The sequence below is a fragment of the Gymnoscopelus microlampas genome, assembly GCF_963454915.1.
Source record: "Gymnoscopelus microlampas genome assembly, chromosome: 15".
NCBI lineage: Eukaryota > Metazoa > Chordata > Actinopteri > Myctophiformes > Myctophidae > Gymnoscopelus > Gymnoscopelus microlampas.
This window is the reverse complement of record NC_139952.1, coordinates 39963155-39971230: the sequence shown is the minus strand read 5'-3', so window position 1 is coordinate 39971230 and position 8076 is coordinate 39963155. Positions and strand designations below refer to the sequence as shown.

The window sequence follows — 8076 nt, the reverse complement described above, 5'->3', positions numbered from 1 at the left end:
TCCTCATGTGTCTTTTTAGATCATTTGACTGAACAAATCCTTTGCTACAAACTTTACATGTAAAGGGTTTTTCCCCTGTATGAGTCCTTGTGTGTCTTTTTAGATCATTTGACTGAACAAATCCTTTGCTACAAACTTTACATGTAAAGGGTCTTTCCCCTGTATGAGTCATCATGTGTGATTTTAGGTGTCCCTTTCCAACATATCCTTGGCCACAAACTGTACAAAGAAATGGCTGTTCCCCTGTATGAGTCCTCATATGTTTCATCAGATTTCCCTTTAGTGTAAACAGTTTGTCACAGACTGTACAACTAAAACTTTTCTTCCCTGTGTGACTCTGCATGGAGTGAGTTTCTTTCGATGATTTGAGGTCCTTGGACATCTTGTTTCTCAAAGACAATCGCTGTCCTTCCACATGTTGTGTCTTGTGTGACTTCAGTGTATTTAATAGTGACTGATCTACACTGGTCTCCCATTCATCACTGTCTTCAGTGATGTCAGATTCAGAACAGTGTGAAGAGAGGTGCTGATCATCACTAGTTGGTAGTGATGCTCCACAGTTCTCTACATCAGCTTGTGTTTTCATGTGTTCCGTTGAGGTGCTGGCTAGAGGCTCTGTGTCTCTCTTTTCGCCATCATCATTTTCACTTTTCACTGCTAGTAATGTTAGCATTGGCATGTTAACCTCTTCTGTTCTTTGAAGTTGCTCCTCTGTTTCTTCTTTAATGTATGGAGGCTCTGGTTCCTCCCGGATCAGACTGGGGCTCCTCTCCTCTTCAAGGGAAACCTCTCTACACATAGGGAGGTGCTGGACGTCTAGGGAAAAGATCAAATGAAAGCAACCATGACATATTTTAACTTAAAATGTTTTCATTAAGTGTTACCGTACCTCTGTTTCATAGGTGTGGTTGAGTAATCTACACTGTCAACAAACCATAGATCTTTCTTAAGCACCTGCTGGTCATATATATGATTCAGGCAGCTGGATTCTACCCCCACAATCTTGCTAGCCCCTCCTCACAACCCTGTTAAGGGCATTTTTCTAACACCAAGGTTTCCATACCAACAAATGGCAGCAAAGGAAATAACAGACTCTATGAAAGCTCTGTAGAACAAAATCATCAATGACTTATCCACCTGAAATGTGGCTAGCTTCCTTAAACAGAAGAGGCACTGCTGACCTTTCTTACACACCATTTCAGTATTAAAATCAAATTTCAGGCGATTGTCAATAATGGAGCCGAGATATTTGGTAAGTGGTTACCAAATTCACTGTCTGGCCATTTATGGCACTACTCTGAGGAGCTGGTGGCGATCGTCTAAAATCAATGCACATGTCTTTAGTCTTTGTGACATTAAGTTGTAGAAATGCCTCTTCACACCAGGAAACAAAGTCATCTACAACTGGGCCATGACTAGCCTCACTATCACTCAGACGACTGACAATCAGTCTGTTGTCATGTTGACTCCTACAATCATTAGTATACAGGATATACAAGAGTGGGGAAAGTACACAACTTTGGGGTGAGCCGGTGGATGATGTTAGTTCTCAAGACAATTTCCCATTCACCCGTACCCTCTGGGTTCTGTTTGTGAGGAAATCAAGAGCTCAACCAATAATACCTGAATCTAAGCCAAAGTTGTTTACTCATTTTCCAACTAGTAGGTGTGGCTGAATGGTGTTAAAGGCTGATGAGAAGTCAACAAAAAGCAGCCTAGCATGTTTCTTGCTAACTTCCAGGTCTGTAAATAGAAGGTTCAATAAGGTGATGGTAGCATCGGACACTCCTCTCTTAGCCCTGTATGCAAATTGCAGCTAAAAAAATGAAAAACAAAAATCGGGCTTAGCTGTTCTTCACAGAGAGTAAGCAGACGGTCAACTATGTTGTCTGGGCCTGGACTTTTCTTAGGTTTACACCTTTTAAAACGCATGATCACACTATGTTCATCAAAGGAGAGATCATGAACCTTGGACTTCACCAACCCCTTCCTAAACTCAGAATGTTGCTCTTTGAAATCATGCACATCAAATCTGGGATAGAACTCATTAAATTCCTCTGCTAACTGCAGATCTGAATTATAGCCACTAAGCTGTATGTTAGTCCTACCCTCTTCTTTAAGTCCTACAATAGTTTTCATACTACTCCAGGCAGAGCCCACATTATTCATCCTGAGCAGATTTTCTATTTTATTCTATTTTATACCTCATTTTTCCAGCCCTAATATCTTGTTTGATCTCTTTCTCTATATTGCGCATCTCTATAAGGTTCCCCTGTTTAAATGCCTTTTCCTTTTTGTGCAATAGCCCTTTAAGCGACTTAGATACCCATGGCTTGCTAGGATACTTCTTAACAGTTTTACAGGGATCACCGTATTCTCACAATAGGATATCCAGCTACAAATAACATCAGTAAGTTCATCAATGTCATTACATGACTCTTTAAACATATCCCAATCAGTGCAGTCCAGACAACCCTGTAGAGACATACAGGCATCGTCATTCCTCCAGTCCTTTACCCGGATAGTCTGTACCTTTTCCCTTTTCAGCACTGTGCGATATACAGGGATGAGGTGCACACAGTTGTGGTCAGATCCGCGAACCTACTCATGATATTTTTGTTGGAAGATTAATTGTCATACAAATAATTGCAATTAACGCTTTAGTTATGCTTTTGACATTGAACATTGGAACATACAGTATAAATTAAAAAAACAATCTTTGAATTTTAAGATTTCATAAGCAAAAATTGCACAAGGCAGATGACTGACAATGACCAGCACCAAAATATATATATATTTTTTTTACTGAGGACAAAATAGGCCACACTTAAAGGTAGGGTATTTGATAGATTTGGGTTAAAAGAAAACTTTTTTGTTTTGTTAAAAGGTTCAACCAATATATTGTGATAGTAATCATTGCTATAGAGGTTTTTCAGTAACAGGGGTCTCTCCAGCTCTTATAAATAAAATACATTTTCAGGATAAAACTTGTATCCTGCCTTGAAAATGCATTTTCTGTTTACTAAAGAGCTGGAGATACAGGGAGACCCATGTTATTGAACAAACATGCTATAGCAATGAGTGCTATCAGAATATAGAGCTATTTAACACTTATTCTTATTTTATATATAATTACTAAAATATCAAGCCTACCTTTAATCATTTTATACTTTCAAAAATGTTTAGAAATACTGGAAATCTACAAGCTCTTGTGGGCTTGTAGATCAGCTATTTCCGGTATTTTTGTAAATGTTTGAAAAGGTATTAAAATGTTTCGACAGGGAAAGGATGATGCCTTTTTTATGGTGATTATTCAAAAAAGAATTGTGATTATCTAACAATAATTGCAATCAGGGTGTAATAATTGACTTGAAATTGTGTGCACAACTCAAGTGTCAACAAGTAGCTTCTTTACCTGGTGCACGGTTCAGAAGAGTTCATAAAAACAGAAGAATCACCCAAATTTAGAACATGGGAAAGTTCTAAAGTTCTCCTTTAGGTACCAGTTATTTAAACAGGCACAGACATACTGTATACATACAATAAACACCTTGAAATGTAAACTTGACTTTGTTTCTGAACCTACACCCATCTGACCTAGCAGCCTCTATGGGCTGATTGTTTTAGTCTTGTTAGAGTCTTGTTAAAGTACTTATAAAGTTATTATTTGTATTTGTTTTTACCTGAGAGAGTGTTGCACCAGGTCTTGTTATGTAGTAATGTCAACGCGTCAGCCTCTTCCTGTTCCTCTTTAATCTGTGGAGGTTGTGGTTCCTCCTGGACCAGACTGGGGCTCCTCTCCTCATGTTGTGGAGGTTGTGGTTCAGAGGAAACCTCTTTACACACAGACAGAAGGAGGACAGATGAGGTAGCATCAGCACTGGCCCTAGAGGGGCTGTGATATTACATACAGTACATTTCATGGATTCCATTCCATATACACAGCCATAGATCTCTCCCTTCTGTGTCGTTGAGTCATCGCGGCGGCATTAACAGGAGAGCTTGTTGGAGAGCTCCGTTTGTACTCACCCAATAATTAATTGCTACAAATTGAGATATTTACATTTTAAGGTTCTGGTAGAAAATGTGTATTGAGTAGAATATCTCCACTTTCCCACGGACCACATCTCCAACAGTGAGCACATGCAGTGTATGGTATATGGGGCACACACCAGAGAAGTGGTTCTCACACTTTTATGTCAAGGACCCCCAAATTGATTTATATTGGTCCGCAGGCACCCATCTGAAAATATTATGTGCGATGGACCCCTATGAGATGAATATGAAATTCTAAATTATTCCAAAAGATTTTCCAAACATTTTCAAAAATGCAGATCTACAAAGCTCATGACTGGGACTGAAAAACCAAAGTATAAAACAGGGTTAATATGGTTGAACTGATTGTGATGCTATATTAACTCATTTAATTGGGGATCTATAGACTGTGTATAATATATTATGGAATACATGAAATCTATCACAGCCAATATGGCTACATCAGCACCACAGTGTTGAACGTAATGTAAACATGTGTTTTTGAAGCGTGAACCAACCTGCTCTGTGTAGTTTGATGTTTGGCTGTAAAATCACATCCAGCAGTTTGTTTTGTTTCTCCAGTAGAGTTTCTAGTGTCTCTATCTCTCTCTGGAAGAGGTTGCACGTGAACTCTGCAGCCGCACGAAGGCACTCCAACACAAACACTCTGACATTAAGCTTCACACCACAAACATCAACACCACGCCGTTTTTCCAAAACACACAATATCTCCTCTCCCACCGACGTCAGGTGTTCGTCTATCGACAGCCGTACAGACTCCATTTGACACATTTTACCTCCTTTATGAGACTATCATGATCCAAATTCCACCATTACGTTGAAAATAAAAAACAGCTTAAACAACAGCACGCATTTACTTCCGGGTCAACTTGTTACAAGTATGGGCAGCAAAGGATAAGGCAGTGTTGCCTTTCGCCGCCTGGTGGAGGAGGCGTGTAACTGAATAAAAGACAGACAGACAGTTCGACTGACAGACAGACTGACTGACTGATGACTGACTGACTGACTGACTGACTGACTGACTGACTGACTGACTGACTGACTGTCACTGACCTCACACTTTCTTTTAGAGACACACATACGGGAATCCGCCAATCCTTCACCGAGGGTTTATTTCTTCATTATAGCGCAACGCAACATGGTGAAGTATTGCAGTGCAGTAATTGCAACAACCATTGATCTTGTAAAAAATGTAAACGGTTACGGGACCATCTCCATTTTTCAACTTTGTATGCCCCCTGCACCCCCAAAAGTAGCAAAAATTGCCACTCTACAAGCTTGTGAGATAGTATAAAGTATTAACCATTGGAACACAAATTTCCATTTTCTGAAAAGTTTGGGAAATAAAAGATTTCCACCCGACAGTGATGATAATACCTTTCATAATGTATTGTTTTACATAACTGTCTTATTTTTTCTACGCTTCAGTGCATCTGTAGTTGGACTTTGTGTGGAATGTTTATAGAGGTATCTATTTCTATTGAACTGTTGTTATGGATACCAGAGTGAAACAAGAGTCGTGTAGTTTCACCTTGAGGCCACAAGAGGGAAGCTGAAGTCTGACTCAACCTCCATGACCCAACACTGCAGAATGTGAAGAAATAAGCACAGATGATGATGTAACCTGTTCAGTTTGACAGTTTGCAAACACTATTTTAATTAAAATGTAAAATTATGATATTGTAAACAATAACTATCAAATCTACGAGTTTACATATTTTGTCAGCTTTAGTTGCTAGTTACTTTGCAGATTTATATTACTAGTCCTGTATTGCACTGATTAGAGCAATGGTCACCGAGTTATTTACCGAGACTATTTGAAATGTTTGAAATTTCTGTAACACAATCTGTTGCCCCATATGTTAGCAATTTAGTTTTTTAGGTTTTTTTGGTGTGACAATTGTCATGGCAGACCCCTGAACATTATTTGTGCCAAGTTTGGTGAGGATTGGAGCAATGGTGTGCCTGTGGCCCCGGGGTCCCTAACGTGGCCCCTAGAGTGACTATTGTCATGGCAGACCCCTGAACAGTTTTGTGCCAAGTTTGGTGTGCATTGGAGGCTCCAATCCGCAATGGTGTGCCTGTAGCACCCAGGGGTGTGGCCCCTGGGGGCCAAACGTGGCCTCGCAAGTCTGCATGTTACGTTTGTGATGTCCACCGTCGACCCACCCTCTATGCAATTTTAATATAGGATTATTACCAAACATATAGTTAAGCCCTATTTTATATGTCAGCTATTCAAAAATAGTCAATCTACAAGTGTAGATCTGCTATTTTTATAATGGTTTGCCAAATTTTGAAGAAAATGTTAGTACTTTTACTTTTGTAGCTACTGTATATTTTCATGCCAATACTTGCATTAACATTTTTACTCAAGTACAAATGTTAATTCAGGCCTTTTTACTTTTAAGACAGTATTTGTACATTGTGGTCATTTTACTTAAAGTAAACAAATAAAATAAAATCGGAGTAGCCTACTTTCTGGCACTACTGGTCAAATGAATAGACCTTTGTCCAGGCAGCCATGTTGACATAAATAGTTGTGTATACATTCTGTAAAGGTGTCGTGTCACCAATGATACTAATTAAATAAACATGCACAATAGCAGCACCCTGACTCTGTTTGACTTGAATGAAACACAGCCTTAATTAGTATCATTGGTGAAACTTGTTGGCCTACAGGATGTAACATTACACAACTATTTAGGCCAAAGTGGCTGCTGTGAAAAGGTCTATTTCAGTGTAAGATTAAACTAGTATTATTACATTATCTCAAGTAATTTATCTTATGGACATCCAGACAAACAACAGGAAGTAGGTAGGGTGGTAGAAGTGAAATTATTATATTATATTATTTTCTTCAACTGGCAGTTCTCTTTGTTCAGAAGGAACAACCTATGTGTTGTAGAAACAAACTGTGCAACAAACTCCCATTGCAGTTAGGAATGCAGATTCACTCCCAATTTTCTGCCATAATCTGAAGATTCATCTCTTCAGACTCCACTTTAGCCCGTAGCACTTGACCTAGCCTTGACGACCATACAATCGTATGCTTAAAAGGGTGCAAATCCTCAGAATGTGTACTTAAGTACAGTACTCAAGTACATTTACTCCGTTACTGTCCACCACTGTGTATGTGTTTACCTTGCTTACTGTAAATCACTCTGCAACTGAGCGTCTGCTAAATGCCTAAATTGTAAATAGTAAAATTGCAAGGAAACATATGGAACCATCTGGAATGGAGGATGAGCTTTCTACCTCATCACTTCCTTCAACATAGTGAAGCTGTTCTGTTTTCTCCATCCTTGGTCTCTTTGCTCACTAAAAGGCCAGACTGGCAGCTCAAATCAGATTATTGTCCTATCCAGAATTATTTGATCAAGTCTGAACAGCATAAAACCACATGGAAACTGATTCTTGATTCAAATCTGATTTCTAAAGATGTGTCTCAGTCTGGACACTCTGAACACACTGAAGTCGGATTAATACTTTGTTGTGAAATAGCCGATACACAAGTTCACAATGCGACAAGTTGTGAACTTATAGATATTTTTGGCAATGTCTGAATACACAAATCTGATCTGATTCACTTGAAAATGTGTTGACGGTGAGTCCTAAAGAGCAGATTTAAGAAAGAACAATCAACAAATTGTCACTTTATTGTACTTTATTGTCAGGCCTTCCCCCTGAGCTGCCACAACAAATAGCATCTTTAACCCCACACAGCCTGTTAACCAGTAACTGATTCAACCACTTGAACCCCAGCATCCTTATTCTGGGGGGAACATTAGCCTAAAATAACTGCGTCGCATTTGTGATGCATTGTGAGCTTGTAGATCTGCTATTTGTGGCGAAGAGATTCTCTAGTTCTCTAGTAGCAGCAGTGCTTAGAGAATTTGTTATGAATGGAGAATGTTATTTAATTATGAAAACTAATGTAATCATGTGAATTACGGCACAGATGTTGGTGCTTCATATTCATAGTGCCAGACCAGTGAATGGCTGAGCTGTTGGCGGCAG

General features: G+C 39.2%; 1 long non-coding RNA gene across 1 annotated transcript; it reads right to left on the bottom strand.

Moving 5' to 3' along the window:
* Window positions 1-704: 704 nt before the first annotated feature.
* Window positions 705-4824, bottom strand: LOC311061875. The gene is made up of 3 exons (XR_014602424.1): window positions 4554-4824; window positions 3684-3836; window positions 705-816 (listed from the first exon to the last, which is right to left on the bottom strand). It is a non-coding gene; the product is annotated as an uncharacterized lncRNA (long non-coding RNA).
* Between the last annotated feature and the right edge of the window lie 3252 nt (window positions 4825-8076).